The sequence below is a fragment of the Paramormyrops kingsleyae genome, chromosome 16 (assembly GCF_048594095.1).
Source record: "Paramormyrops kingsleyae isolate MSU_618 chromosome 16, PKINGS_0.4, whole genome shotgun sequence".
Lineage (NCBI taxonomy): Eukaryota > Metazoa > Chordata > Actinopteri > Osteoglossiformes > Mormyridae > Paramormyrops > Paramormyrops kingsleyae.
Window position 1 is genome coordinate 3,535,438 of NC_132812.1, and position 27,697 is coordinate 3,563,134.

A 27,697-nucleotide genomic window follows, 5' to 3' on the forward strand; every position below is an offset into this window, starting at 1 on the left:
CCGAATAGTTACTTCAGCATTAGTTCAAATACAAGAACTCGTGGCCATAGGTGGAAATTAGCGGGAGAACATTTCAAACTGGATTTAAGGAAGCACTTCTTTACACAGCGTGTAGTCAGAGTATGGAATAGTCTTCCTGATAATTTAGTGCAAGCTGAATCCTTGGGTTCCTTTAAATCAGAGCTAGATAAGATTTTAACAACTCTGAGCTATTAGTTAAGTTCTCCCCGAGCGAGCTTGATGGGCCGAATGGCCTCCTCTCGTTTGTATAGTTCTTATGTTCCCATTTCCAAGATCTGAGCTACTGACAAGCTTTTTTCCACAATGACATGTCTTGTGCCTCCACCATTTTTTGTCCTCACTTGTTGATACCCTTTTTTGCCAAAATGAAGCCATCCAATTTCTATCTTTCTGGTGGTTTTCACAGCAAAATGATTGTTGGGTCTTCCCATAAAATGACCTTGCAGTGGAGTCACAGAGGTTTTTGAATGACACTTTTGAGCTGCTTTTGATCCAAGAGCCCGAGAATCAATTTTATTTCTCACTCTTTCTAAAAGATCTTCTTTATTAGGGTTAGACTGTGTTTAATGGCAGTAAGACAGAACTGCCACTCTGTCACCATAACATCGAAGGTACTTCGCCATTTGCTCGTCCTTCATGACAGTCAATGCAGATTTGTCAATCTGCAAAATTAAGAGAGGAAAACCAATTACTTTAATTACTTACTAAAACAGTAGCCATGGTGCACTGAACACTGTGTTATGAAAACATTGCAATTACGGTAGCAGAGAAGACAATTCTTGTATTTCTTTTGATTCACATTTTTTAAATTTCTAAAATGTTTTAAAGCACCTCTCCTGGAGCCGACACTTTATCGTGGTGGAGGGGCTTGCGTGTTCCAGTGATCCCAGGAGCTAAGTTGCCCGGGGCTTTATGCCCCTGGTAGGGTCACCCAAGGCAAACAGGTCCTGGGTGAGGAACCAGACGAAGTGCAGCTCAAAAGACCCCTTATGAAGAAAAACAATATGGAAACACTTTTTCCCTTGCCCGGACGTGGGTCACCGGGGCCCCCCAATGGAGCCAGGCCTGGGGGGTGGGGCTCGATGGCGAGCGCCTGGTGGCCAGGCCTATACCCATGGGGCCTGGTTGAGCACAGCCCGAACAAGGCACATGGGTCCCCCCTCCAATGGGCTCACCACCCATAGGAGGGGCCATAGGGGTCGGGTGCGTTGTGAGCTGGGCAGTGGCCAAAGGCAGGGACCTTGGCGGTCTCACCTCGATGCACGGCTTGGGCTCTGGAACTAGTCTCCTCGAAGGGGGTTGGACCCTCTTCCACTCTGGAGTTGCCTGCGGGGCCATGGAAAACGACTTCCAGACGGCTTCGAGGCGATTCTGGTCCACCATCCGGCTGCTCCAGGGCGGGAAAGCGGTGCAACATCAACACTGTTTATGGTGGGGATGGGGTGCTGCTGACCTCAACCCGGGTCATTTTGGGTCGGTGGAAGGAGTACTTCGAAGACCTCCTCAATCCCACCGACACGCCTTCCAATGTGGAAGCAGAGTATGGGGACTTGGGTGTGGACTCCCCTATCTCGGGGGCGGAGGTCACTTTGGTGGTTAAAAAGCTCCTCGGTGGCCAAGCCCTGGGGGTGGATGAGAATCGCCCGGAGTTCCTTAAGGCTCTGGATGCTGTGGGGCTGTCCTGGTTGACACGCATCTACAGCATCGCATGGACATTGGGGGAAGTGCCTCCAAATCCGAGACCATGGTCCTCAGCCGGAAAAGGGTAGAATGCTCTCTCTGGGTCGGGGATGGGGTCCTTCCCCAAGTGGAGGAGTATAAGGATCTTGGGGTCTTGTTCACGAGTGGGGGGACGATGGAGCGGGAGATCAACAAGCGGATCGGTGCGGCATCCACAGTGATGTGGACGCTGCATCGGTCTGTCATGGTAAAGAAGGAGCTGAGCCAAAAGGCGAAGCTCTCGAATTACCAGTCGATCTACGTTCCTACCCTCACCTATGGTCACGAGCTGTGGGTAGTGACCAAAAGAACGAGATCGCAAGTGCAAACGGCCAAAATGAGTTTCCTCCGCAGGGTGGCTGGGCTCTCCCTTAGAGATAGGGTAAGGAGCTCGGTCATTCGGGAGGGACTCAGAGTAGAGTCGCTGCTCGTCCGCATTGAGAGCAGTCAGATGAGGTGGCTCGGGCATCTGATTAGGATGCCTCCTGGACGCCTCCCTGCTCAGTCTCTATGTCCACCGTGGACTTCCTGCTCAGTGTCTATATCCACCGTGGACTGCCTGCTCAGTCTCTATATCCATCGTGGACTCCCTGCTCAGTGTCTATATCCACCGTGTACTCCCTGCTCAGTCTCTATATCCACCGTGGACTGCCTGCTCAGTCTGTATATCCACCGGGGACTCCCTGCTCTGTCTCTATATCCACCATGGACTCAGACTACCTGCTCAGTCGCTCTGTCCGCCGAAGACTGCCTGCTCAGTCTCTCTGTCCGCCGAAGACTCCCTGCTCAGTCTCTCTGTCTGCCGAGGACTTCCTGCTCAGTCTCTCTGTCTGCTTTGGACTGACTGCTCAGTCTCTCTGTCTGCCGAGGACTCCCTGCTCAGTCTGTCTGCCGAGGACTCCCTGCTCAGTCTGTCCGCCGAAGACTCCCTGCTCAGTCTCTCTGTCCGCCGAAGACTCCCTGCTCAGTCTCTCTGTCCGCCGAAGACTGGCTGCTCAGTCTCTCTGTCCGCCGAAGACTCCCTGCTCATTCTCTCTGTCCGCCGAAGACTCCCTGCTCATTCTCTCTGTCTGCTTTGGACTGACTGCTCAGTCTCTCTGTCTGCCGAGGACTCCCTGCTCAGTCTGTCTGCCGAAGACTCCCTGCTCAGTCTCTCTGTCCGCCAAAGACTCCCTGCTCAGTCTCTCTGTCCGCCGAAGACTCCCTGCTCAGTCTCTCTGTAAGCCGAAGACTCCCTGCTCAGTCTGTCTGCCGAAGACTCCCTGCTCAGTCTCTCTGTCCGCCGTGGACTCCCTGCTCAGTCTCTCTGTCCGCCGAGCACTGCCTGCTCAGTCTCTCTGTCCGCCGAAGACTCCCTGCTCAGTCTCTCTGTCCGCCGAAGACTGGCTGCTCAGTCTCTCTGTCCGCCGAAGACTGGCTGCTCAGTCTCTCTGTCCGCCGAAGACTCCCTGCTCAGTCTCTCTGTCCGCCGAAGACTGGCTGCTCAGTCTCTCTGTCCGCCGAAGACTCCCTGCTCAGTCTCACTGTAAGCCGAAGACTCCCTGCTCAGTCTGTCTGCCGAAGACTCCATGCTCAGTCTCTCTGTCCGCCGAAGACTGCCTGCTCAGTCTCTCTGTCCGCCGTGGACTCCCTTCTCAGTCTCTCTGTCCGCCGAGGACTACCTGCTCAGTCTCTATGTCCGCCGAGGACTGCCTGCTCAGTCTCTCTGTCCGCCGAAGACTCCCTGCTCAGTCTCTCTGTCCGCCGAAGACTCCCTGCTCAGTCTCTCTGTCTGCCGAGGACATCCTGCTCAGTCTCTCTGTCTGCTTTGGACTGACTGCTCAGTCTCTCTGTCTGCCGAGGACTCCCTGCTCAGTCTGTCCGCCGAGGACTCCCTGCTCAGTCTGTCCGCCGAGGACTCCCTGCTCAGTCTGTCCGCCGAAGACTCCCTGCTCAGTCTCTCTGTCCGCCGAAGACTGGCTGCTCAGTCTCTCTGTCCGCCGAAGACTGGCTGCTCAGTCTCTCTGTCCGCCGAAGACTCCCTGCTCATTCTCTCTGTCCGCCGAAGACTCCCTGCTCATTCTCTCTGTCTGCTTTGGACTGACTGCTCAGTCTCTCTGTCTGCCGAGGACTCCCTGCTCAGTCTGTCCGCCGAAGACTCCCTGCTCGGTCTCTCTGTCTGCCGAAGACTACCTGCTAGGTCTCTCTGTCAGCCGAAGACTCCCTGCTCAGTCTGTCTGCCGAAGACTCCATGCTCAGTCTCTCTGTCCGCCGAAGACTGCCTGCTCAGTCTCTCTGTCCGCCGTGGACTCCCTTCTCAGTCTCTATGTCCGCCGTGGACTCCCTTCTCAGTCTCTATGTCCGCCGAGGACTCCCTGCTCAGTCTCTCTGTCCGCCGAAGACTGGCTGCTCAGTCTCTCTGTCCGCCGAAGACTCCCTGCTCATTCTCTCTGTCCGCCGAAGACTCCCTGCTCATTCTCTCTGTCTGCTTTGGACTGACTGCTCAGTCTCTCTGTCTGCCGAGGACTCCCTGCTCAGTCTGTCCGCCGAAGACTCCCTGCTCGGTCTCTCTGTCTGCCGAAGACTACCTGCTAGGTCTCTCTGTCAGCCGAAGACTCCCTGCTCAGTCTGTCTGCCGAAGACTCCATGCTCAGTCTCTCTGTCCGCCGAAGACTGCCTGCTCAGTCTCTCTGTCCGCCGTGGACTCCCTTCTCAGTCTCTATGTCCGCCGTGGACTCCCTTCTCAGTCTCTATGTCCGCCGAAGACTGCGTGCTCAGTCTCTCTGTCCGCCGAAGACTGCGTGCTCAGTCTCTCTCTCTGCTGTGGACTCCCTGCTCAGTCTCTCTGTCCGCCGAAGACTCCCTGCTAAGTCTGTCTGCCGAAGACTCCCTGCTCAGTCTCTATGTCCGCCGAGGACTGCCTGCTCAGTCTCTCTGTCCGCCGAAGACTGCCTGCTCAGTCTCTATGTCTGCCGAGGACTGCCTGCTCAGTCTCTCTGTCTGCCGAAGACTGCCTGCTCAGTCTCGCTGTCCGCCGAAGACTCCCTGCTCGGTCTCTCTGTCTGCCGAAGACTACCTGCTCAATCTCTCTGTCCGCCGAAGACTCCCTACTCAGTCTCTCTGTTCGCCGAATACTCCCTGCTCGGTCTTTCTGTCCGCCGAAGACTGCCTGCTCAGTCTCTCCGTCTGCTGTGGACTACCTGCTCATTCTCTCTGTCCGCCGAAGACTCCCTGCTCAGTCTCTCTGTCTGCTTTGGACTGACTGCTCAGTCTCTCTGTCCGCCGAAGACTTCTTGCTCAGTCTCTCTGCCGAAGACTCCCTGCTCAGTCTCACTGTCTGCTGTGGACTCCCTGCTCAGTCTCTCTGTCTGCCGAAGATGCCCTGCTCAGTCTCTCTCTCTGCCGAAGACTCCCTGCTCAGTCTCTCTGTCCGCCGAGGACTGCCTGCTCAGTCTCTCTGTCCGCCGAAGACTGCCTGCTCAGTCTCTCTGTCCGCCGAAGACTCCCTGCTCGGTCTCTCTGTCTGCCGAAGACTCCCTGCTAGGTCTCTCTGTCAGCCGAAGACTCCCTGCTCAGTCTGTCCGCCGTGGACTCCCTTCTCAGTCTCTATGTCCGCCGTGGACTCCATTCTCAGTCTCTCTGTCCGCCGAGGACTCCCTGCTCAGTCTCTCAGTCCGCCGAAGACTCCCTGCTCAGTCTCCCTGTCTGCCGAAGACTGCCTGCTCAGTCTGTCTGCCGAAGACTCCCTGCTCAGTCTCTCTGTCCGCCGAAGACTGCCTGCTCAGTCTCTCAGTCCGCCGAAGACTCCCTGCTCACTCTCTCTGTCCGCCGGAGACTGCCTGCTCAGTCTCTCTGTCCACCGAAGACTCCCTGCTAAGTCTCTCTGTCAGCCGAAGACTACCTGCTCAGTCTGTCTGCCGAAGACTACATGCTCAGTCTCTCTGTCCGCCGAAGACTCCCTGCTCAGTCTCTCTGTCCGCCGAAGACTGCCTGCTCAGTCTCTCAGTCCGCCGAAGACTCCCTGCTCACTCTCTCTGTCCGCCGGAGACTGCCTGCTCAGTCTCTCTGTCCGCCGAAGACTCCCTGCTAAGTCTCTCTGTCAGCCGAAGACTGCCTGCTCAGTCTCTCAGTCCGCCGAAGACTCCCTGCTCACTCTCTCTGTCCGCCGGAGACTGCCTGCTCAGTCTCTCTGTCCGCCGAAGACTCCCTGCTAAGTCTCTCTGTCAGCCGAAGACTACCTGCTCAGTCTGTCTGCCGAAGACTACATGCTCAGTCTCTCTGTCCGCCGAAGACTCCCTGCTCAGTCTCTCTGTCCGCCGAAGACTCCCTGCTCAGTCTCTCTGCCGAAGACTCCCTGCTCAGGCTCTCTGTCCGCCGAAGACTCCCGGCTCAGTCTCTCTGTCCGCCGAAGACTCCCGGCTCAGTCTCTCTGTCCGCCGAAGAGTCCCTGCTCAGTCTCCCTGTCCGCCGAGGACTGCCTGCTCAGTCTCCCTGTCCGCCGAGGACTCCCTTCTCAGTCTCCCTGTCCGCCGAGGACTCCCTGCTCAGTCTCTATTTCCGCCGAAGACTCCCTGCTCAGTCTCCCTGTCCGCCGAAGACTGCCTGCTCAGTCTCCCTGTCCGCCGAAGACTCCCTGCTCAGTCTCCCTGTCCGCCGAAGACTCCCTGCTCAGTCTCCCTGTCCGCCGAAGACTCCCTGCTCAGTCTCCCTGTCCGCCGAGGACTGCCTGCTCAGTCTCCCTGTCCGCCGTGGACTCCCTTCTCAGTCTCCCTGTCCGCCGAGGACTCCCTGCTCAGTCTCCATTTCCGCCGAAGACTCCCTGCTCAGTCTCTCTGACCGCCGAAGACTCCCTGCTCAGTCTCTCTGTCCGCCGAAGACTCCCTGCTCAGTCTCTCTGTCCGCCGAAGACTCCCTGCTCAGGCTCTCTGCCGAAGACTCCCTGCTCAGGCTCTCTGTCCGCCGAAGACTCCCGGCTCAGTCTCTCTGTCCGCCGAAGACTCCCTGCTCAGTCTCTCTGTCCGCCGAAGAGTCCCTGCTCAGTCTCTCTGTCCGCCGAACACTCCCTTCTCAGTCTCTCTGTCCGCCGAGGACTCCCTGCTCAGTCTCTATGTCCGCCGAGGACTGCCTGCTCAGTCTCTCTGTCCGCCGAGGACTCCCTGCCGAGTCTCTCTGTCCGGCGAAGACTCCCTGCCTAGTCTCTCTGTCTGCCAAAGACTCCCTGCTCAGTCTGTCTGCCGAAGACTCCCTGCTCAGTCCCTCTGTCCGCCGTGGACTCCCTGCTCAGTCTCTATGTCCGCCGAAGACTGCCTGCTCAGTCTCTATGTCCGCCGAAGACTGCCTGCTCAGTCTCTCTGTGTCTTAAGATGGATGAGAGAGGGATATAGGGCTCTCGAAGGAACAAACAGGCACGCTTAGGTTCACTCAAATACACTTTAATAAGTAATACAAAATGATCTCACATTAACACCAATACTGAGCTATCATATTGAAGGCAATGCAAAATAACTCGTACTACAACGGATATCAAATAATATATATCTTATAGCTAATAGTATTAGGTGCAAAGGTATGAATATATATAGAAAAGAAGCAATTACACATACAAGAAGCAAGGAAACATAAAAAAGTTACGAAATATTATCACAAGCGGCGATAATTTACTCGCAACAATTAAGGGAAAGTATAAGCAGTTGCAAAGCTATTTACACTCGGACGTGCTATCATCACCCACCTTCACACATGGACTGGGGAGCCCTTTCAGTCCTGGCAGGAGACCAACACGTGAGTTCCGAGAAAGTGCCGGGCGATGCGCGCTCTATCCCACGGCTGAACTCCGGTCAGTACTGGGTTCTCCCCCTTCCTTTATACTAAATTTAGAGTTGCGTGTGGGCAGGGGGTAAGCTGGCCAGGCTCACCCCTTCCCCCCAGGCAATATATGGTGTTCCAATTCCCCCTTTTGTCCGAGTGATTCTGCTTGCGATAACATACTTCAATGGGCGTCCTGGCGCCAGGTGTCTTTGCGCGACACCTCCCTGTTCCCCCCCTACGGGCAATATAGGGTGCTGTATACCGACCCCCCCACCCTATCTCCCGAAACCAAGATAAGCATCCTGCATGCCGATCTAATGGCCCAGATGAGCATCCTGGCTTCTTTTATGAGCCCAAGTTATTTACGGCAAAATTAGGTTTTACAGGGGATCGGTAAATAACTTGTTCGTGCAGTGTAGTGACATTTGGGGTGAATCATGGACGATTGATCCAAATTTCAGGATGATTAGTCCACACGCGATCAGAATTAATCCATAATTATAACTTAATATTATAGTAAAAAGGATTAATTCCATATCACGTGGGTGACGTAATTGTCTGTGAATTTATCCTAATACACTCTGTCCGCCGAAGACTCCCTGCTCAGTCTCTCTGTCCGCCGAAGACTCCCTGCTCAGTCTCTCTGTCCGCCGAAGACTCCCTGCTCAGTCTCTCTGTCTGCCGAAGACGCCCTGCTCAGTCTCTCTCTCTGCCGAAGACTCCCTGCTCAGTCTCTCTGTCCGCCGAAGACTGCCTGCTCAGTCTCTCTGTCCGCCGAAGACTCCCTGCTCATTCTCTCTGTCCACCGAAGACTCCCTGCTCAGTGTCTCTGTCTGCTTTGGACTGACTGCTCAGTCTCTCTGTCCGCCGAAGACTCCCTGCTCAGTCTCTCTGTCTGCTTTGGACTGACTGCTCAGTCTCTCTGTCTGCTTTGGACTGACTGCTCAGTCTCTCTGTCCGCCGAAGACTCCCTGCTCAGTCTCTCTGTCCGCCGAAGACTCCCTGCTCAGTCTCTCTGTCCGCGGAAGACTCCCTGCTCAGTCTCTCTGTCCGCCGAAGACTCCCTGCTCAGTCTCTCTGTCCGCCGAAGACTCCCTGCTCAGTCTGTCTGCCGAAGACTCCCTGCTCAGTCCCTCTGTCCGCCGAAGACTCCCTGCTCAGTCTCTCTGTCCGCCGAAGACTCCCTGCTCAGTCTCTCTGCCGAAGACTCCCTGCTCAGTCTCTCTGTCCGCCGAAGACTCCCTGCTCAGTCTCTCTGTCCGCTGAAGACTCCCTGCTCAGTCTCCCTGTCCGCCGAGGACTGCCTGCTCAGTCTCCCTGTCCGCCGTGGACTCCCTTCTCAGTCTCCCTGTCCGCCGAGGACTCCCTGCTCAGTCTCTATTTCCGCCGATGACTCCCTGCTCAGTCTCTCTGACCGCCGAAGACTGCCTGCTCAGTCTCTCTGTCCGCCGAAGACTCCCTGCTCTGTCTCTCTGTCCGCCGAAGACTCCCTGCTCAGTCTCTCTGCCGAAGACTCCCTGCTCAGGCTCTCTGTCCGCCGAAGACTCCCGGCTCAGTCTCTCTGTCCGCCGAAGACTCCCGGCTCAGTCTCTCTGTCCGCCGAAGAGTCCCTGCTCAGTCTCTCTGTCCGCCGAACACTCCCTTCTCAGTCTCTCTGTCCGCCGAGGACTCCCTGCTCAGTCTCTATGTCTGCCGAAGACTCCCTGCTCAGTCTCTCTGTCTGCCGAAGACGCCCTTCTCAGTCTCTCTGTCCGCCGAAGACTGCCTGCTCAGTCTCTCTGTCCGCCGAAGACTGCCTGCTCAGTCTCTCTGTCCGCCGAAGACTCCCTGCTCATTCTCTCTGTCCGCCGAAGACTCCCTGCTCAGTCTCTCTGTCTGCTTTGGACTGACTGCTCAGTCTCTCTGTCCGCCGAAGACTCCCTGCTCAGTCTCTCTGTCCGCCGAAGACTCCCTGCTCAGTCTCTCTGTCTGCCGAAGACTCCCTGCTCAGTCTGTCTGCCGAAGACTCCCTGCTCAGTCCCTCTGTCCGCCGAAGACTCCCTGCTCAGTCTCTCTGTCCGCCGAAGACTCCCTGCTCAGTCTCTCTGCCCGCCGAAGACTCCCTGCTCAGTCTCTCTGCCGAAGACTCCCTGCTCAGTCTCTCTGCCGAAGACTCCCTGCTCAGTCTCTCTGTCCGCCGAGGACTGCCTGCTCAGTCTCTCTGTCCGCCGAGGACTCCCTGCTCAGTCTCTCTGTCCGCCGAGGACTGCCTGCTCAGTCTCTCTGTCCGCCGAGGACTCCCTGCTCAGTCTCTCTGCCGAAGACTACCTGCTCAGTCTCTCTGTCCGCCGAAGACTCCCTGCTCCGTCTCTCTGTCCGCCGAAGACTCCCTGCTCAGTCTCTCTGTTCGCCGTGGAAACCCTGCTCAGTCTCTATATCCACCGGGGACTCCCTGCTCAGTCTCTCTGTCCGCCGTGGACTCCTTGCTCAGTCTCTATATCCACCGTGGACTCCCTGCTCAGTCTCCATATCCACCGTGGACACCCTGCTCAGTCTCTATATCCACCGTGGAAACCCTGCTCAGTCTCTATATCCACCGGGGACTCCCTGCTCAGTCTCTATATCCACCGTTGATTCCCTGCTCAGTCTCTATATCCACCGGGGACTCCCTGCTCAGTCTCTATATCCACCGGGGACTCCCTGCTCAGTCTCTCTGTCCGCCGTGGACTCCCTGCTCAGTCTTTATATCCACCGTGGACTCCCTGCTCAGTCTCTCTGTCCGCCGTGGACTCCCTGCTCAGTCTCCATATCCACCGTGGACACCCTGCTCAGTCTCTATATCCACCGTGGAAACCCTGCTCAGTCTCTATATCCACCGGGGACTCCCTGCTCAGTCTCTATATCCACCGTTGACTCCCTGCTCAGTCTCTATATCCACCGGGGACTCCCTGCTCAGTCTCTATATCCACCGGGGACTCCCTGCTCAGTCTCTATATCCACCGGGGACTCCCTGCTCAGTCTCTATATCCTTCGTGTACTCCCTGCTCTGTCTCTCTGTCTGCCGTGGACTCCCTGCTCAGTCTCTATATCCACTGTGGACTCCCTGCTCTGTCTCTCTGTCTGCCGTGGACTCCCTGCTCTGTCTCTCTGTCCGCCGTGTCCCACTGGGAGGAGGCCCCGGGGAAGAACCAGGACACGCTGGAGGGATTATGTCTCTCGGCTAGCCTGGGAACGCCTCGGGATTCCCCCAGAGGAGCTGGATGAAGTGGCCGGGGAGAGGGAAGTCTGGGTTTCCCTGCTGAGACTGCTGCCCCTGCGACCCGACCTCGGATAAGCGGAAGATAATGGATGGATGGATGGCTTTAAAGCATTGCAACATTTCAGTTGAAGGATGATAATCCACTTTTTATAGCTTTAAGGCTGATCTTGGTTCTATTATACGCGACAGCACACATGGTAGCGAGGCTTAAAAATACATCGTTAAAGCATGTCTGCTCACGGGCCCTACGTCATATAGACAGAGCTTAATTTATATATATAAAATATATTACATAATTTTATGATGATTCATAATGACGTTCATATATTGCGCAGATATTTGTATAACGATTTAAGTAAAAGATAAAAAGGTGTTTTTATCATGTTGTGAGAGGAAAATCAGAAGAAAGAGCGGAAACAATAAAATATCAGGGTTTAAACTGAACTGAAGTGTATTTTTGTGTCAGGGCTTCATCGTACCACCCTTTCAAAGTTGTACCAGTATCCATACAGTACATATGACAAAAATATTTTCCCTTTTTAAAAGAAACGTAATACAAATATATGCACAAAATATGAATCAACATAATTTAGCGACATCAATGTGACGTTTGCCACTGAGTAAATGATATATATCATCCTGCACCCCAACCATGCATTTATGTCCGTTGTAGTGGACATTTTGTCTTTGCATCTATTTTTTCAATGATGTAAGGAAACATATTTATTCCTGTTGTACACTAAAGAGGACATAAGAATATAAGAACTATACAAACGAGAGGAGGCCATTCGGCCCATCGAGCTCGCTTGGGGAGAACTTAACTAATAGCTAAGAGTTTTTCTAATCTTATCTAGCTCTGATTTAAAGGAACCCAAGGATTCAGCTTGCACTACATTATCAGGAAGACTATTCCATACTCTGACTACACGCTGTGTAAAGAAGTGCTTCCTCAAATCCAGTTTGAAATGTTCTCCCGCTAATTTCCACCTATGGCCACGAGTTCTTGTATTTGAACTAATGCTGAAGTAACTATTCGGTTGAACAGCATCCAAACCTGTTAGAATCATGCTGTGAAATTAAAAATAAAAATAAATTTTAAAAAATCTAAATTGTAAGATGTCTTATTTCCTCCAAAGACAAATAACCTAAAATTGAAGGACACTTTTTTCCTCGGGTCTCAGGAGGATATAATCCTAAAATCCTTGAGCATATTTTGCCTGGCGCCCTGCAAACGGCTGCTTAGGGCGTACACTGTCTCATAACCAGCGGTAAAGTGATACTAATTTATACTAATATTAAATCTGTAAAATGTAACGTAGCATACCTTGTCTTGTTTCATGAGCATTATACTGTCTTCCGGTACTCCTCTTGACCTAATGAATGTTTCTAGGTCCCCCTCCATGGCAATGTACAGCACTAATATTATAAACACGAAACAACAACAAAAAACGAACAATTGTTTAGGTTTAAATCAACCTCAACAGATTGGCATTAATTAGCAATGTTACTGAAACTTTACCAAGACTTGCTTTACAAATGACTAATTATGAATTAAACATTAATCTTACGACACTGAACTCTAAAGTTTTTTTACCGTTAAATTAGATTAATAAGATTAGATCAACCACATCATGCAAACAGCGGCTTTGGAAGTTGCACTTGAATGACCAAAAGTACGTTAGTCACCTGATTTTATTGTTGCATCACTACAGAAAAGTTCGGGAAACAAACAGAAACGCGGACTAAATACAATAAACTAATGACAACAATCAGGAACAGCTGATAAACACAGGGAATCCACACAGGGTTAACGAGAGGGCGTGGCACACGGGAGGAGCAGACGATCGGATTATGACAGGCTCATTATTTCTAGACTGACTGCCGACCAGTTCTACTCCTGAATCTTACCTGCACTTGTGTGGCTGGCGTGTGGCCCCGGTGGAATGTCTGCATCTCTGTGGACCCTTAAGCAAGGCCTTTCTGGGGGTAATGCCACCTCTGGGGGTGCTGCATGTTGTCTGACTTCTAAGCTATGGGGAAGGTGTAAGAGAAACATTGTGTTTACAGCTTAGAGGTCAAAGAGCAGGGCCACCTAATGTGCAGTGTTCTCTGCAGAGGCTTGAACCAGCAACTTTTGGATCTCAGGCACAGAGGCTTAGCCTATAGAGCCACTCACTGCCGCCACTGGAAGCTACTCTGAATTTAACTTTTGACTCTGGTGCTCATACGGGCCAGATTTGGTAACATTCAATGTCACTCTGGTCCACATGTGGCCCTTATCTGTTTCAAATCCAGAAAGCTAATTCAGACCAGTATTGGTCCGTTGTGCAAAAAGACGCTGTGCCAGATCTGGTTTATGGATCTGCGGCAATTTCTGAACATTTGGCCCAGATCCAGTTCAGACTCCTCTTGCTATGTGGGCAAAGCTTGAAACATCATCTGACAGCATAACATGTGTTCCGCCATTGTTGCTCTGTATAGTGGGCGTGGTTTGTGACGTGGGTGCAGTGTTGTCACCCGGTTCCCACTGGGCTCTCAAGTCCGTGGAAATGCAGGCCGGCTCTTGCTGGTTCCCAACTTCAGCACCGGCCGAGCACCAGCCCCAGTGCCAGCACTGGCACCAGTGGAGTGGAAAAGGGGCCACAGTATACAGTCCAGATCTGGTCACAAATTATGAAACATTTTAAGCTCAGGACATTATTTCTTATGCCAATATCAGCAAATCCTTCATTTGCTGCCTTACAAAAGGATAAAGCCTTTGATACTTGGAGAGAACTGAGCACATGTAATATTGTAGACCTATACTTGGAATGGAATATTGAATTGGATTTTTGCTTAATTTCAGCATCTTGTAGAGAAGTATAGATTGCAAAAGAATCACTTTTTAGATACCTCCAAATATCTCCATTTAACACATATATCTCACCAACTTCAAAATGACATGAACTGGAATGAACTGGATAGCTGTCTAAGACATCATAAGTTCGGAGTTCAGGATTTCCTTCTTATGTAGAAAATTACAGGACTGTTGTCATACAAATACAGATAGCATTAAAAAGGAATTCTCACAAACACTAAAAAATTGTATCACATTACACCAGTCTTATCCTCCCTTCATTGGTTACCAGTTAAGTCTTGGATTGACTATAAAATACTGCTATTAACTTATAAAGCCCTGAATGGCCTTGCACCAGAATACCTAAGTGATCTGCTGACCTCATACAACCCCCCACGCTTGCTTCGTTCTCAAGGTGTGGGATTTCTGTAAGTACCTAGGGTAGAAAGAGCTACAGCAGGCTGCAGAGCTTTCTCCTATAGAGCTCCCCAGCTGTGGAATGGTCTTCCACCGGATGTGCGGGTTTCAGGCTCACTCTCAATATTCAAGTCTAGACTAAAAACACACCTGTTTAGTTTAGCTTATAGGGACACTAGTTCTAGCTCTAGCTAACTTCTCACTCCCAGTTAAACCTATAGTGTGAGGTGTAGAGCTGGGTGGGGATCGGTGCCATTGGCTTTGGATAAACTGAATTGACAGTGCTGTCACTCTAGCTTCACAATCGCTTGTGGAATTGCAGTGCTGTCATTTCAGGGACTCCCCATGCCTGCATTCCCACCTGCCTCTCCCTCCTACTTATGCTGCCATAGCCATATCTGCTGGAGCATTGCACTTCATATTGCACTCATCTAACTTTTAGCACTGCCTATAGTCTCCCCTACTTTGACTAATTGCATATTTTATTTCCCCTACTTCTCCTGGGGGGTGCTGCCTGGAGCCCTCACTCTATCATGAGAGCCACATGTAACGTCGCCACTACCAATGACGTCTGTGCATCCAACTTGCCGTTCTGCCTGTGTCATCTTCCTTGTATGACACGCTCCCTGCCTTCTGGTTGCCTGGCGATTGGAGGGAGCGTTGGCACTGGCTTGCCATCTCCCCCCTGTTCCCCGTTTGTGTCTCAAAATTTACTGTATCTGACTCTCCCTGGCGGCCCCTGGAGGATGGGCTCTCCCTTTGAGTCTGGTCCCTCCCAAGGTTTCTTCCTTCTAGGGAGTTTTTCCTTGCCACTGTCGCCTATGGCTTACTCACTGGGGGCTTTGGGTGGGGATGCTGTAAAGCGCTTTGAAACGTAATGTTGTGATAATGCGCTATACAAAAAGAAATTTGTTGTTGTTTGTTGAATGGATAAGGGAGATAAATGACAGTGTCTGGGAAGAGGCCCTGGGAAATGGGTTTCCTATTTTGTATTTGCTTTGCAGCAGCAGCTTTTTAAATAACCCTCTGCCCAACTACACATGCCTTTAACCACTTACACACATTCATATGCCACAAACCAACAATTGTCTGTCACACTTGCTATACAAGATTATAACATGATTATAATCAGATTATAACATGTCATAACAGTATATGGAAATGCAGAAATCAACACAATGTTTTTGTCATCGCAGTTGGGCACACTGAGTTTGAAAACCACACTCTAGTCTGTCCTTTCTTTATTATGGTTCATTGTTTTCTGTCATGCACCTTTTGACCAATAGATGTCCTCCATTTTCACTGGATGTTTCAAGTGTTTACCATATTTTTGACATAGTTTCAACTGTGTTTCAACGAGTCTTAGCTTGCTGTCACTAGCATTAACATGGCTGTCACTAATGACTTGAACATGTGGGGTGGAGCAGATATGAGTAAGTCAGTAACAGGGTGTTCCCTTGCTTTAGGTAAGGCATTGTTAAGGCATTTTCTTGACATATTTTATATTCAAAACAGGAGCTGTTACGCTGGATACTACATCTGAGCGTTAATCCAACTTCTTTCACACAACTTTACAGAATAGGTACGTATTACTTTTTATTTATTTATGGAATTTAATATTTAATATTTATTTGCAGTGGTGCAGTGGTTAGCACTGTTGCCTTACACAAACTGGGACCAGGATTTGAGTGTCTGCCATGGCTCCATGTGTGTAGAGTTCTGCATGTTCTCCCTGTGTTGTCATTACCATTGTCAGGTAGTCCGATCCCTCCCCACAGTGGAATTGCCCCTGTGATTTGGAATTGCCCGTAGGTCTGCAGTGGGTGAGCACCCCATCCTGGGTTGTTCCCTGACTTGCATCTATAACCACTGAGATAGGAAAAAACGGTTACAGAAAATGGATGGATGGATGTTATTAGTTTTTTTTAACTGCCTATAAATTAAAATTTGCAAGGTCCCCCATTCTCTTGGGGAGTTGGAGAGCTGCCCTCCCAATATGTGCAGGTTTATTGGCTGAAAACAATGTATATACATGCTGGTTCAAGTTAAAGAAATACTTGTTAATAAGAGCTGGAATATTTTGAAAAATGTATACAATTTTGGTAGGTTGATCAGAATAACTCAAAGTGTAACTTCAGATCGCCTAGTAATGAGAGGAGGTTCTTAGCAAACATGTCAGTAAGTGACATTTTAATAAATACACCCCCCAGGTATCTGAAACCTTCTGCAGTCTTTTTAAAAGGACAAACAATTCTATTAAGCAGAGATTTGGGGGAGTTCTTCAGCTAATTAGTGAAAACTTCACTTTTATGAAAGTTTAATTTATATCCTGTGAAGCTCCCAGTCTGATTTAGGATATTAAGAACAGCCAGAAGAGAGGCTGTGGGGAGGCGAAAAGTAATCAAATCCATGAAATAAAGCTGGAGTAAAGTAGAATTTTCCAAGAACAAAAAACATTTCCATTCTACTCTGTCAAAAGAAGTGAAAAGATTTATTTTAGCCATAGATTAGAATGAATTCAATTGATATTAACAGGCGTTTGACATTTACACGAGTTACAAAAGAGCTTTCCTTTCGCTGTTTTCAGTGGTGCGCGCTCCCAAGACAGGCATGCATTCTACAGCTAGGGACGCCTTTTTCGGCATAACACCACCCATGATCAATTTAACTTCTAATCCTATCGGGATAGGTTTTGTCGTTATAACGTAATATTTTCATGTCAAAACGTGATATGGTTTCACTCTATAACGTGATACGGTTTCACGCTATAACGTGATACGGTTTCACGCTATAACGTGATATTTTCACGTTATCACGTGATACAATTTCTCGTTTCAACGTGATGTTTTCACGTTATAATGTAATATTTTCATGTTATAACGTGATAGTGAGAATATTTTTTTTATTATGTCGTGGCAGCAGGTGGTGAAATAATTTTGCGATGTTTCCACGCATAGTACTGTGGGATTCAATAGAATTATAAAGAACATACAATGAATAGAGGAAAAGGAGAATATAGCTTAAAGCAGGGCATGATGAAAGGAGGGGGTTGATTCTAAAATAATGCAGCTAACAGAAATCAGGAACTGACAGTGTGCGAGCAGGTCAGGGTGACCTCGTCTCAGAGGGCTGGAAAACAGGAACACATCCTATAAGCGATACTTATTTTAACTTTTGCTTAACATAAAGGGGGGGGGGGGGAACATGTACTCACTGACGAACTAGAGCAAATGTCAAAATATGTTGTAGTCACGTAGATGGAAAAGTACCGAGAAGGGGGGGGAACACCCCGGAGGGCCTATAAAGAGACAGAGCCGACAACTATGGTTCGAGCTTCCTACTGTACATGCTGAATGTATGTCAGAGTGTGGCTCCCAGATCGATCTGAATAAACTGTTGACGTGCAACTACTCCTCGTCTCTGGTGTGGATCCCTTCTCATCACGGACCCGGAGGGTGGCTGAACCCAACAATTTGGGGGCTTGTCCGGGATGAGCAGGAGATTCGTAAGATTCGGCTAAGTGTGACGCTGCCTACTTGGACACAGAGAACTGCGGGCCCGACTAGAAGAGGTAAGCAGAGCCTGTTATATCAAAATCTGTATATTGGTTATGTCAAATTGAGCAGTTTGAAGTGTCCAGTGGCCGTCAGTAAAATTAACACAAGGGAGGATTTGCACGTACCGTGTTCGTATGTCATATATGTGCTGTATCTATCTGTTGTGCATGTATTGTATCCAGGGATTGTGTGCAGGCATTGTGTGTGAGGAATTAGGATTTAAGGAACGGAGGGTACGGGACCCCCGCAGTGAATTAGCATTTAAGGAACGGAGGGTACGGGACCCCCGCAGTGAAATAGGATTTAAGGAACGGAGGGTACGGGACCCTCGTGGTAAGGTAGGACCTTCAGGAGTGGAGGGTACAGGACCCCCGCATTGTCCTTGGTGTGGCAACCCCCCTACTTGCTGACAAGCGGTAGAAAAGCTGGGTTAGAGGCCCGGGGAATTCAGGACCCCCAAATTCTAGTTTGGTAAGAGGGAAAAGGGCCCCCCCTCTAAAATGGGTTGGAGTCCCGAGGTGAATAGTCCTCAAAGTACCGGGTTGGAGGCCCTGGGTTAAAATCCCAAAAGTACCGGGTTGGAGTCCCTGGGTTAAGATCCCAAAAGTACCGGGTTGGAGTCCCTGGGTTAAAATCCCAAAAGTACCGGGTTTGAGTCCCTGGGTTAAAATCCCAAAAGTACCGGGTTAGAATCCCGAGACTAGGAGTCTCAAACTACTACTTTATTGTGCTGATTTGTGTGTGAACAACGCTGTGGGCTCTTTCTGTCCTGGGTGCTTATCACTCGCTCCCTGCCGGTTTGGCTGGGATTGAGCTGGTGGGACGTGCCCTTATTGAGGTTATTTCAACCCAGCCCTTACGACAAGTTTTTTCGTAAACTTAAAGGTTTTACTATGTGTTTGACCCCCTTTCGCCTTCAGAACTGCCTTAATTCTACGTGGCATTGATTCAACAAGGTGCTGAAAGCATTCTTTAGAAATGTTGGCCCATATTGATAGGATAGCATCTTGCAGTTGATGGAGATTTGTGGGATGCACATCCAGGGCACGAAGCTCCCGTTCCACCACATCCCAAAGATGCTCTATTGGGTTGAGATCTGGTGACTGTGGGGGCCATTTTAGTACAGTGAACTCATTGTCATGTTCAAGAAACCAATTTGAAATGATTCGAGCTTTGTGACATGGTGCATTATCCTGCTGGAAGTAGCCATCAGAGGATGGGTACATGGTGGTCATAAAGGGATGGACATGGTCAGAAACAATGCTCAGGTAGGCCGTGGCATTTAAACGATGCCCAATTGGCACTAAGGGGCCTAAAGTGTGCCAAGAAAACATCCCCCACACCATTACACCACCACCACCAGCCTGCACAGTGGTAACAAGGCATGATGGATCCATGTTCTCATTCTGTTTACGCCAAATTCTGACTCTACCATTTGAATGTGTCAACAGAAATCGAGACTCATCAGACCAGGCAACATTTTTCCAGTCTTCAACTGTCCAATTTTGGTGAGCTCGTGCAAATTGTAGCCTCTTTTTCCTATTTGTAGTGGAGATGAGTGGTACCCAGGTGGGGTCTTCTGCTGTTGTAGCCCATCCGCCTCAAAGTTGTGCGTGTTGTGGCTTCACAAATGCTTTGCTGCAAACCTCGGTTGTAATGAGTGGTTATTTCAGTCAAAGTTGCTCTTCTATCAGCTTGAATCAGTCGGCCCATTCTCCTCTGACCTCTAGCATCAACAAGGCATTTTCGCCCACAGGACTGCCGCATACTGGATGTTTTTCCCTTTGCACACCATTCTTTGTAAACCCTAGAAATGGTTGTGTGTGAAAATCCCAGTAACTGAGCAGATTGTGAAATACTCAGACCGGCCCGTCTGCCACCAACAACCATGCCACTCTCAAAATTGCTTAAATCACCTTTCTTTCCCATTCTGACATTCAGTTTGGAGTTCAGGAGATTGTCTTGACCAGGACCACACCCCTAAATGCATTGAAGCAACTGCCATGTGATTGGTTGATTAGATAATTGCATTAATGAGAAATTGAACAGGTGTTCCTAATAATCCTTTAGGTGAGTGTAAATAACGGGGGATGGGCACCCCCTAAAAATGCGGTATGGAAGCCGTTAGCCAAACAGATGCAGGTGGTAAAGGCAGCTGTAGAAAAACCAGTCAAGGAGAAAAATAGGGACAAGGAGGTAGCCGACGCCTGGGAGCACATGAGTAAAGTGGTCCGGTGTGCCGGACATCAAGTGGAAGACAGGCGGTCATTGGGAGAGTTACTGTGGAAGAAGGAGAGAGAACATGCTAGTCAGAGGGATAGAGCAGCATGCCAGAGGGCGAGAGCCAACATAATGAAGAAAGGGAAGTGGAGGAAAGAGGAAGATATGCATGAGGAGGAAAGGAGAGCCTAGGCATGTGTATTATGTGTGAACAGCGCCTACGGTTACAGTCAGGCAACGGGCCAGGGTGAGGGGAAGTACAAGATAAGATTAGTACCACTGACCAAGGGGGACCAGGAGTTAGGAATAGGAACTTAAGGTATGCTGCACCTTTATTCCTAACAACACAGCCCCGGACAGGTCAGTGACTAAGGCGCTAGAGGGTTTGGGGACCCTCTCCAAAACGATGCATGAACACTCCGGCATAGATAATCTTTGGGATGACTGGATGCACTCCATGTTTGGGCAGTGGAAAGGCTTAATGAGCTCGCTTTTATTATCCATTGCTACTTTCGCTGCAATCTTAGTTACTTGCGGGTGTTGCTGTATTCCCTGTCTGCACGCATTGTCAGTTCGTCTCATTACCATGGTGATAGAGAAACGGGACAATACCTATGCGCAGATGATGCCTCACCTGCCCGTCAGGAAGGAGGGGGACAACAGTTTGTACTTCCATGCCGCTAAAGGTGATCTCCTTGCGGAGATCAAAAGGGGGAATTGTGGGATTCAATAGAATTATAAAGAACATGCAATGACTTTTTATGCAGTAACCATAGTTTTACTATGGTACCTCATGGTACTTTGGTACTACCTATAGTACTATCATGGTTTGGAAAGACCATGGTAAAACAAAGACCATGGTAAAACAAAAACTATGGTTTATGACCAAGATTATACTAGGGTTTAACTGTAGCGAAACCATGACAAAACCATAGTCATGGTTTCCATAGTTACCCAAAAAACCATGAAAAACGGCAAACCATTGTAAACCATGGTTATTTAATCATAGTAAAACCTTTAAGTTTACGAAAAACTTGTCGTAAGGGCTGGGTTGAAATAACCTCAATAAGATGTTTCCAAAACCATATATCAATCTCTGAAATCACTGGCAGAAAATTTTCCCCTCTCTCCAAAGCAGAATTCCTTAAGCTATGTGATGTTTGAAAGGTGTCTCGCATGCACAGCATGCATACGTCTTTGGCTGGGGAGCACTCCCAATCAGGGCTGTAGCCAGATAGGAAGCCACTGAGGTCCGAACCTCAGTAATTTGCGCAAGCTGCATATCATTCAGTAAGACAACACAATGGTCATTGGCAATAAAAAACGTTCCCAAACTGTGACGTGCTATAGGGTCTGGATCAAAGATAATTGTATGAAACATGTTAAATATAAGCATAGGCTAGGCTACTCTGGCTATGTTAATGGCTGGGTTTCTTTCATATTACACCTAATGGGCTAGGTTAGGCTAAATAACATAATTAATAAAAAATAATATTAAACAGCATACGATGGGGACAGTATCAGTAATAGTGTCCATAGAAACATTTCAAAGCCAAATCTGGATATCAAGACAAGTGTATTTCATGTTGGCTTGTAATGATGTGTTCATATCAAGCATTTTCTTACATTTTTATCTTTATTTATTGGTAAATCGTAGTACTAGTCTATTTTATTGATCTAAACGCTTGCTGAGGTAAATATAGGCTATGTTAATCTAATAAAACATATCAATTACATTATCAAGCTAAATGTAAACAGTTTTTAAATAATTACTAATAAAACACGTTTTATAAACATTCATTGATGTAGGCCAATTTTATTAGTGCTTGCTGCCGCTATTGAGCTAAATATACAATAATCTAATAAAACATGTTGGTTATACTATCAAGCTAAATGTGTTTTTTAATAATAATAAAAACACATCTTTAAAACATTCATAAATGTACTGTTTCAGAACCACTGGTCTAAAGTGAATACATGAATAGGACTCCTGCCACACCTGCCTCACATTTACAGGATTGCAGTCCTGAAGAACCAGTCAAACTGCTTTGCCAAGGGACTTTGTTTCTGTTTTCTCAGGTGTTTCTCATGCCTAGCCACGCCCCCTCCAAGCTGCTGACTGTCTTGGTTATTTACCGTTTGCTATTTTAGTATGCCGTCCAGCCCTAAGGCTTGTGGCTGGTTCACCACTCAAAAGTTTTTAAGAACACAGAGTTGGGAGCAGGTTTTTCTTTATAACTTCTCCTGTCTTTGAGAATAAATGCTCACAGGGGACAAAAGAGGCTGGGCAGCATAAAAACTGAAGTGCAAGCTGACAAAGATGTGGATAAACAGCTTTCTGCAGAGACCAAAATCTCAGTAGGTCCTCAGAATGCAGCATGCTGGGCTCACTGTGTCTCAGCACTGATGATGTGCTGTTATTATATGTCAGTTTCTGAGAACAGACCAAACACTTGACCTGTGGGCAATATATTGTTGCATCTATGATGTCAGCTTGTTTGTACTGTATGATGTCACATGTATATTATTATTTTCTTATAGGTTTTCACTCTATTTGTTGGTAATAATTTGAAATGTTCTCAAACTCCAGAATGTACTAGTTTCCTTGATTGTTCCTCACTACTTTCTTTTTATTGTCAATCTGCAAAGCAAACGCCTGATCAACATGACAATGGCAGGGCCAATACTCATGCTTTCTTATGACGCCAAAGCAGTAGTTTCTACTTGAACAAAACTTCAGACATCATTGATCATGTATTCATGTTAAGAATTAATTCGAGCAGTGATTTGTGATGTAGTCATTCATTTTTTTTCTGATACCGCTTTGGAGCTTTAGTATCAAACTAAGTATCAAACTAAACATCTGTAGAACAGTGGCCTCTATTGGCTGAAGCTGTTACTGCAGTCATTAAAGCACCAAAGCTCCCCTTTCCTGAAGGCAATACAGTACTTACTAGGGCTGGGTATTGTGACCAATTCGGCGATTCGATTCGATTCTTATTTTTATGGTTTCGATTCGATTCGATTTAGATTCTGATTCGATTCGATTCAATATGGATTAGCTATCAATATTTCATTTAAAATGTTAGTTTTGCAGACATGGGATCCATATTTTGATATAAATGCTGGTAACTGAAACTCTCCTACTTAAGTTAATTACTGAAATACACATCTACATTAATAATAGGGTGCACACAGTTGTTTATTTTAAATGACCACTGTAACAAGAAGTCATAAATATGTGCATCCATTGTACACCATGTAAACAAACTGCAAAATGCACATTACTGTAAAAAAATAAAAAGACGCGCATTAAGAATCGATTCGGGGATTTCCCGAATCGATATCGTTGCGTTAAACTGAAGATCGATTAAAATCGGAGAATCGATATTTTTTACCCAGCCCTAGTACTTACCAAGCTGCTTATCACCAATCATTACAAAAACTTTGTGTCATGGAAAGTGCTATGGGAAGTACCAGTCAAAAGTCTGGATGTACTTACCCACAGAAAGGTTTATTTGTACTATTCTGCACATTTTAGAATACAGTCGGCCCTCGTTTATCACGGTTAATCAGTTCCAGACTCTACCGTGATAAGTGAATTTCCGCAAAGTAGGATTCTTTATTTATAAATCAAATATTTTCATAGTTAGAGCACAGAAAACTTGTTTAAATTCTAAACACGGTTTTTAACATTATTAGCCCTTTACACATAAAATAACACCCTTTAGTCACACTCATATTACCCAATATATTAGACAAAATAAGAGAAAATAAGACATATTAGATGTTACAAATATATTATTATTGTACATTTAATTACACACACTCAGTTCTTACACATAACCACTAACCTATGAAAATCCATGAAAAGCCATCGTGGGCTTAGATAAAAATTCTCAGAAATCACAAACACAAGAGCAAAGATGCTTCCGATGCGTAGCGACGTATCATTTCCACTGTCTCGATCAACTTTTTAATGAATGTGGTGACGGGCGGACCGAGGACCAGGAGCAGAAGCAGAGAGACAAGGAGACTCTGTTGCCGGAGAAACACGCTCTTCATTGGTGGTTCTTACAAGTACTACATCAGGCACCCAATGAGCACCAAAACCAATTACGCATAAGAAACACAAGGTTGTCAAACGCCGAACTGTAAGACGCATACACAGTAGGGGATTTACGGAAGCTAATTACACACGAGGATAGTCCGGGTACACACAAGACACAGGTAAACACACGCGCAACAATAAGGAATTAACCATTAACATTAACAGCAACAACACAAGGGCTATTTACAACTGCACGTGGGGCATGCTGGGACATCCGCCCCACCGGTGCTACAAAAACGGCGATAGAGTGAAGCCGTGAAAGTGGAAGCGCGAAGTGGCGAGGGACGACTGTAATTCTAAAGACGTCAAAACTGTAAAATAACATATATGGAATTATGCAGTGACCAAAAAGGTATTAAACAAAAAATAATAATTTGTTTGTGGGGGGCAGCTCTATGAGTTGGAACTCAGAAGGTTTGCAGTTCAAATCCCTGGGTCAGCAGAGTGATGCCACCATTGGGCCCTTGAGCAAGGTCCTTAACCCCAATTGCTCCAGGGACTGGCTGACCCTGGGATGCTTTTCCAGATGTCCTGAAGGAGGTCCCACATATGCTGAGCACTTGGTGGCCATTTTTCCTTCACTCTCTGGTCAAACTTCTCCAAAGTCGGGTCGGGTGTCCAGGTCATATGATGCAACACAGAGCTTGGTGTCTCTAAATTTTGACTGGTACTGTATCTATTTAGGTCCTGATTGTTTTAAAATCATATTTCATGTAGTTTATATGTAACAACAAGGGTGTAAGAAAACAGATACACTTATGTTTTGTGATTCTGTAGCAATTCTCAAAAACCCTGTATTGATTTTTTATGAATAGCTTACATGCAAAGACTTGTGACAGATGATGGTTCATTTTGTGTCGAGTTTAAACCTCCTACTGTATGGGGTTCCAATTGTGCCAAAAATATGGCAATATGCATTGTGCATGTCCTGGGGCCTGTACTACGAAACGGGGTTACTGGCTTGTCGGGGTAACTTTGCGAGTAACTTGATGATGTGTGGTGTAACTTTGTGATTTACCTGTACTACGAAAGGTGGTTAGGTTTTACTCGAAGCATGCTGCTTTGGCAATTTACGCTGCGTCTCAAACCTGCTCCAAGCAGGTTATATTCTTGGTTAAGTCAAGTTTTCTGTGTACCTGGATGATCCATACAACACTGGCGTGAGAATCATGAGGGGCTCTCTACACATATGCTTCTGTTTTGTCCTGTTGTGAATCATTTGTTTGTTAAACAATGGCTCACCTTCTATTAAGTGTCAGACACCTTTTTTCTTATTAGCTGTAAAACATAGAAACACACTATTAAGTGGAGGCTAGACACAACAAATCTTTCATAATGAGTAGAAATATAAATACATAGCCCTACCACTTCACATGATGTTTTTATATTCCATCTTGACTTGCTGCTACGTACACTTTCCACTACTATTGCATTTGAAATTGGATCAGTTAAGTTATTGTTAACATTAGGTTTACATTATGAGTAACATCACAGTAATGGAACTTTAGTGAGCATTACATTACTTAACAGCAAATAATAGGTGACTTCTGAATTGCGTCGCATCTGTGAGCCTCTGTATTTAACTGTATTTCAAATCTTTTCAGAAAATACTTCATAGTCTAATAATCGGTCGTAAGATATTTTAGACCACGTTTTATGACCATGAAAATGTACTTGTGCATTTACTCGATCGGCAATACGTTGCCAACAAGCCTGCCTGCTTTTGCTGGCTGCAGTGGCATTGCACTTTCTTTGCAGCTTTGATTTAAACTCCTCATAACCCTGCGTAGTGCAGGTCCTCTCTTTGTCCACCTCATCTTGCTCTCCATAACTTGGGCATTACAGCACAGGGTCAGCCAATGTGCAATGCATCCATTGTCATCTGGCTTTATTTCTTTCATCTCTTTGTCTTCCATTTTCCCTGTTTTTGTATTATTCTGTCTTAATGATGTCTGTAATATATCACAATACACCCATGTAAAGTGCCTTGGGGTTCTGTTGTGAAAGGCGCTATATAAAAATTAATTGAATTGAACTGGAGCTGGGGGTTAAAGGCTTTGCTCAACAGTCATGTGACTGTTCTGATTACAGGCACAGAATCAGGCTGAGTCACTTACTGTCCCTGTAGTAGTAAAAGAGGCTGTTTTTTTTATTTATTTATTTACAAACGAGAGGGGGCCATTCGGCCCATCAAGGTCGTTTGGGGAGAACTTAACTAATAGCTCAGAGTTGTTAAAATCTTTCGCTCTGATTTAAAGGAACCCAGGGTTTTAGCTTCTGCTACACTAGCAGGAAGACTATTCCATACTCTAACTACACGCTGTGTAAAGAAGTGCTTCCTCAAATTTGTTTTAAAATGTTCTTCCGCTAATTTCCACTTATGGCCACGAGTTCTAATATTTAAACTAATATTGAAATAGCCATTTGGCTGAACAGCATCCAGACCCGTTAGAATCTTATAGACCTGGATCATGTCCCCCCTTAGTCTGCTTTGCTTGAGGCTGAACAGATTTAGCTCAGCTAACCTCTCCTCATAAGACATTCCTCTAAGACCAGGAATCATTCTCGTAGCCCTCCGTTGCACCTTTTCTAAGGCAGCAATGTCCTTCTTAAGGTATGGTGACCAAACCTGCACACAATATTCTAGATGGGGTCTTACCAAGGAATTATATAAATGTAACATCACCTCCCTTGATTTAAACTCCACACACCTGGAGATATAACCCAACATTCTATTGGCCTTTTTTATTGCTTCCCCACACTGGCAAGAGTGGGACATGAAAGCATCAACATAGTCAGCTACCTTTATTTCAGTGGGACCCATAAAATATTTGTACTTTATGTTTCTGCTCCCTGCATGGATTACCTTACATTGATCTGTGTTAAATTTCATCTGCCAAGTATCAGCCCAGTAGCTAATTAAATCCAGATCCCATTGTAGCCTCTCTGCTGCTAGATCAGTATCTGCTACACCACCCACCTTGGTGTCGTCTGCAAATTTAACCAGTTTACTGTATGTATTGGTGTCAATATCATTAATGTAAATTAGGAAAAATAGTGGTCCTAAAATTGAACCCTGCAGTACCCCACTATGAACGCAGGCCCACTTTGACATTGTGCTTCTAATAACTACTCGCTGCTTCCTGTCGGTTAACCAGTTTTCGATCCAAGCTGCCACAGCTCCTAAAATCCCTGCAGCTTTGAACTTTAGCAAGAGCCGTTTGTGGGGGACAACATGAAAGGCCTTCAGGAAATCTAAATAGATCACATCGTAGGCCTTTTTGTGATCAATTTCACGTGTAGCTTCCTTAAAGAACTCAAGTAGATTCGTTAAACAGGATCTACCTCTCCTAAATCCATGTTGGCTATCCCTCAGAATGTTATTTGCATCCAGGTAATCTACCATTTTCACTTGGATTATAGCTTCCATTATTTTTCCAGTAATGCTAGTTAAACTGATTGGCCTATAGTTTGCTGGATTAGTTCTATCCCCATTTTTGAATATGGGTGTTATATTAGCATGCTTCCAATCTGAAGGTACCATACCCACAGATAATGATTTCTGGAATATTAGAGTTAAAGGTTGGCTAATAATATCCCTCATCTCTTTTAAAACTATAGGTAAGATGCCATCAGGGCCCTGCGATTTATTTATTTTGAGTTTAGCTAGACTTAGTACCACATCAGCCTCAATTATACATATATTGGTCATAGACGACGCTGTATTCATACTAATTGGTGGTAAGTTACTTGTGTTCTCTACTGTGAACACCCGTGAAAAATAATCATTA

The 27,697-nt window shown here is 47.2% G+C and overlaps 1 protein-coding gene across 10 annotated transcripts in view; it reads left to right on the forward strand.

The window, feature by feature from the left end:
• The first annotated feature begins 15,374 nt into the window (after window positions 1-15,374).
• The window catches only part of LOC111854118 (uncharacterized), a 153,177-nt gene continuing 140,854 nt past the window's right edge, over window positions 15,375-27,697 (forward strand). For 8 of the 10 annotated variants that reach the window (XM_072700641.1, XM_072700639.1, XM_072700645.1 and 5 more), the window contains exon 1: window positions 15,480-15,600. The gene's annotated coding sequence lies outside the window, so the exon portion shown is untranslated. Of the gene's footprint in view, window positions 15,452-15,479; window positions 15,601-17,516; window positions 17,590-27,697 lie in introns of those variants that run through there. The other 2 variants (XM_072700640.1, XM_072700642.1) reach the window with 2 other exon arrangements.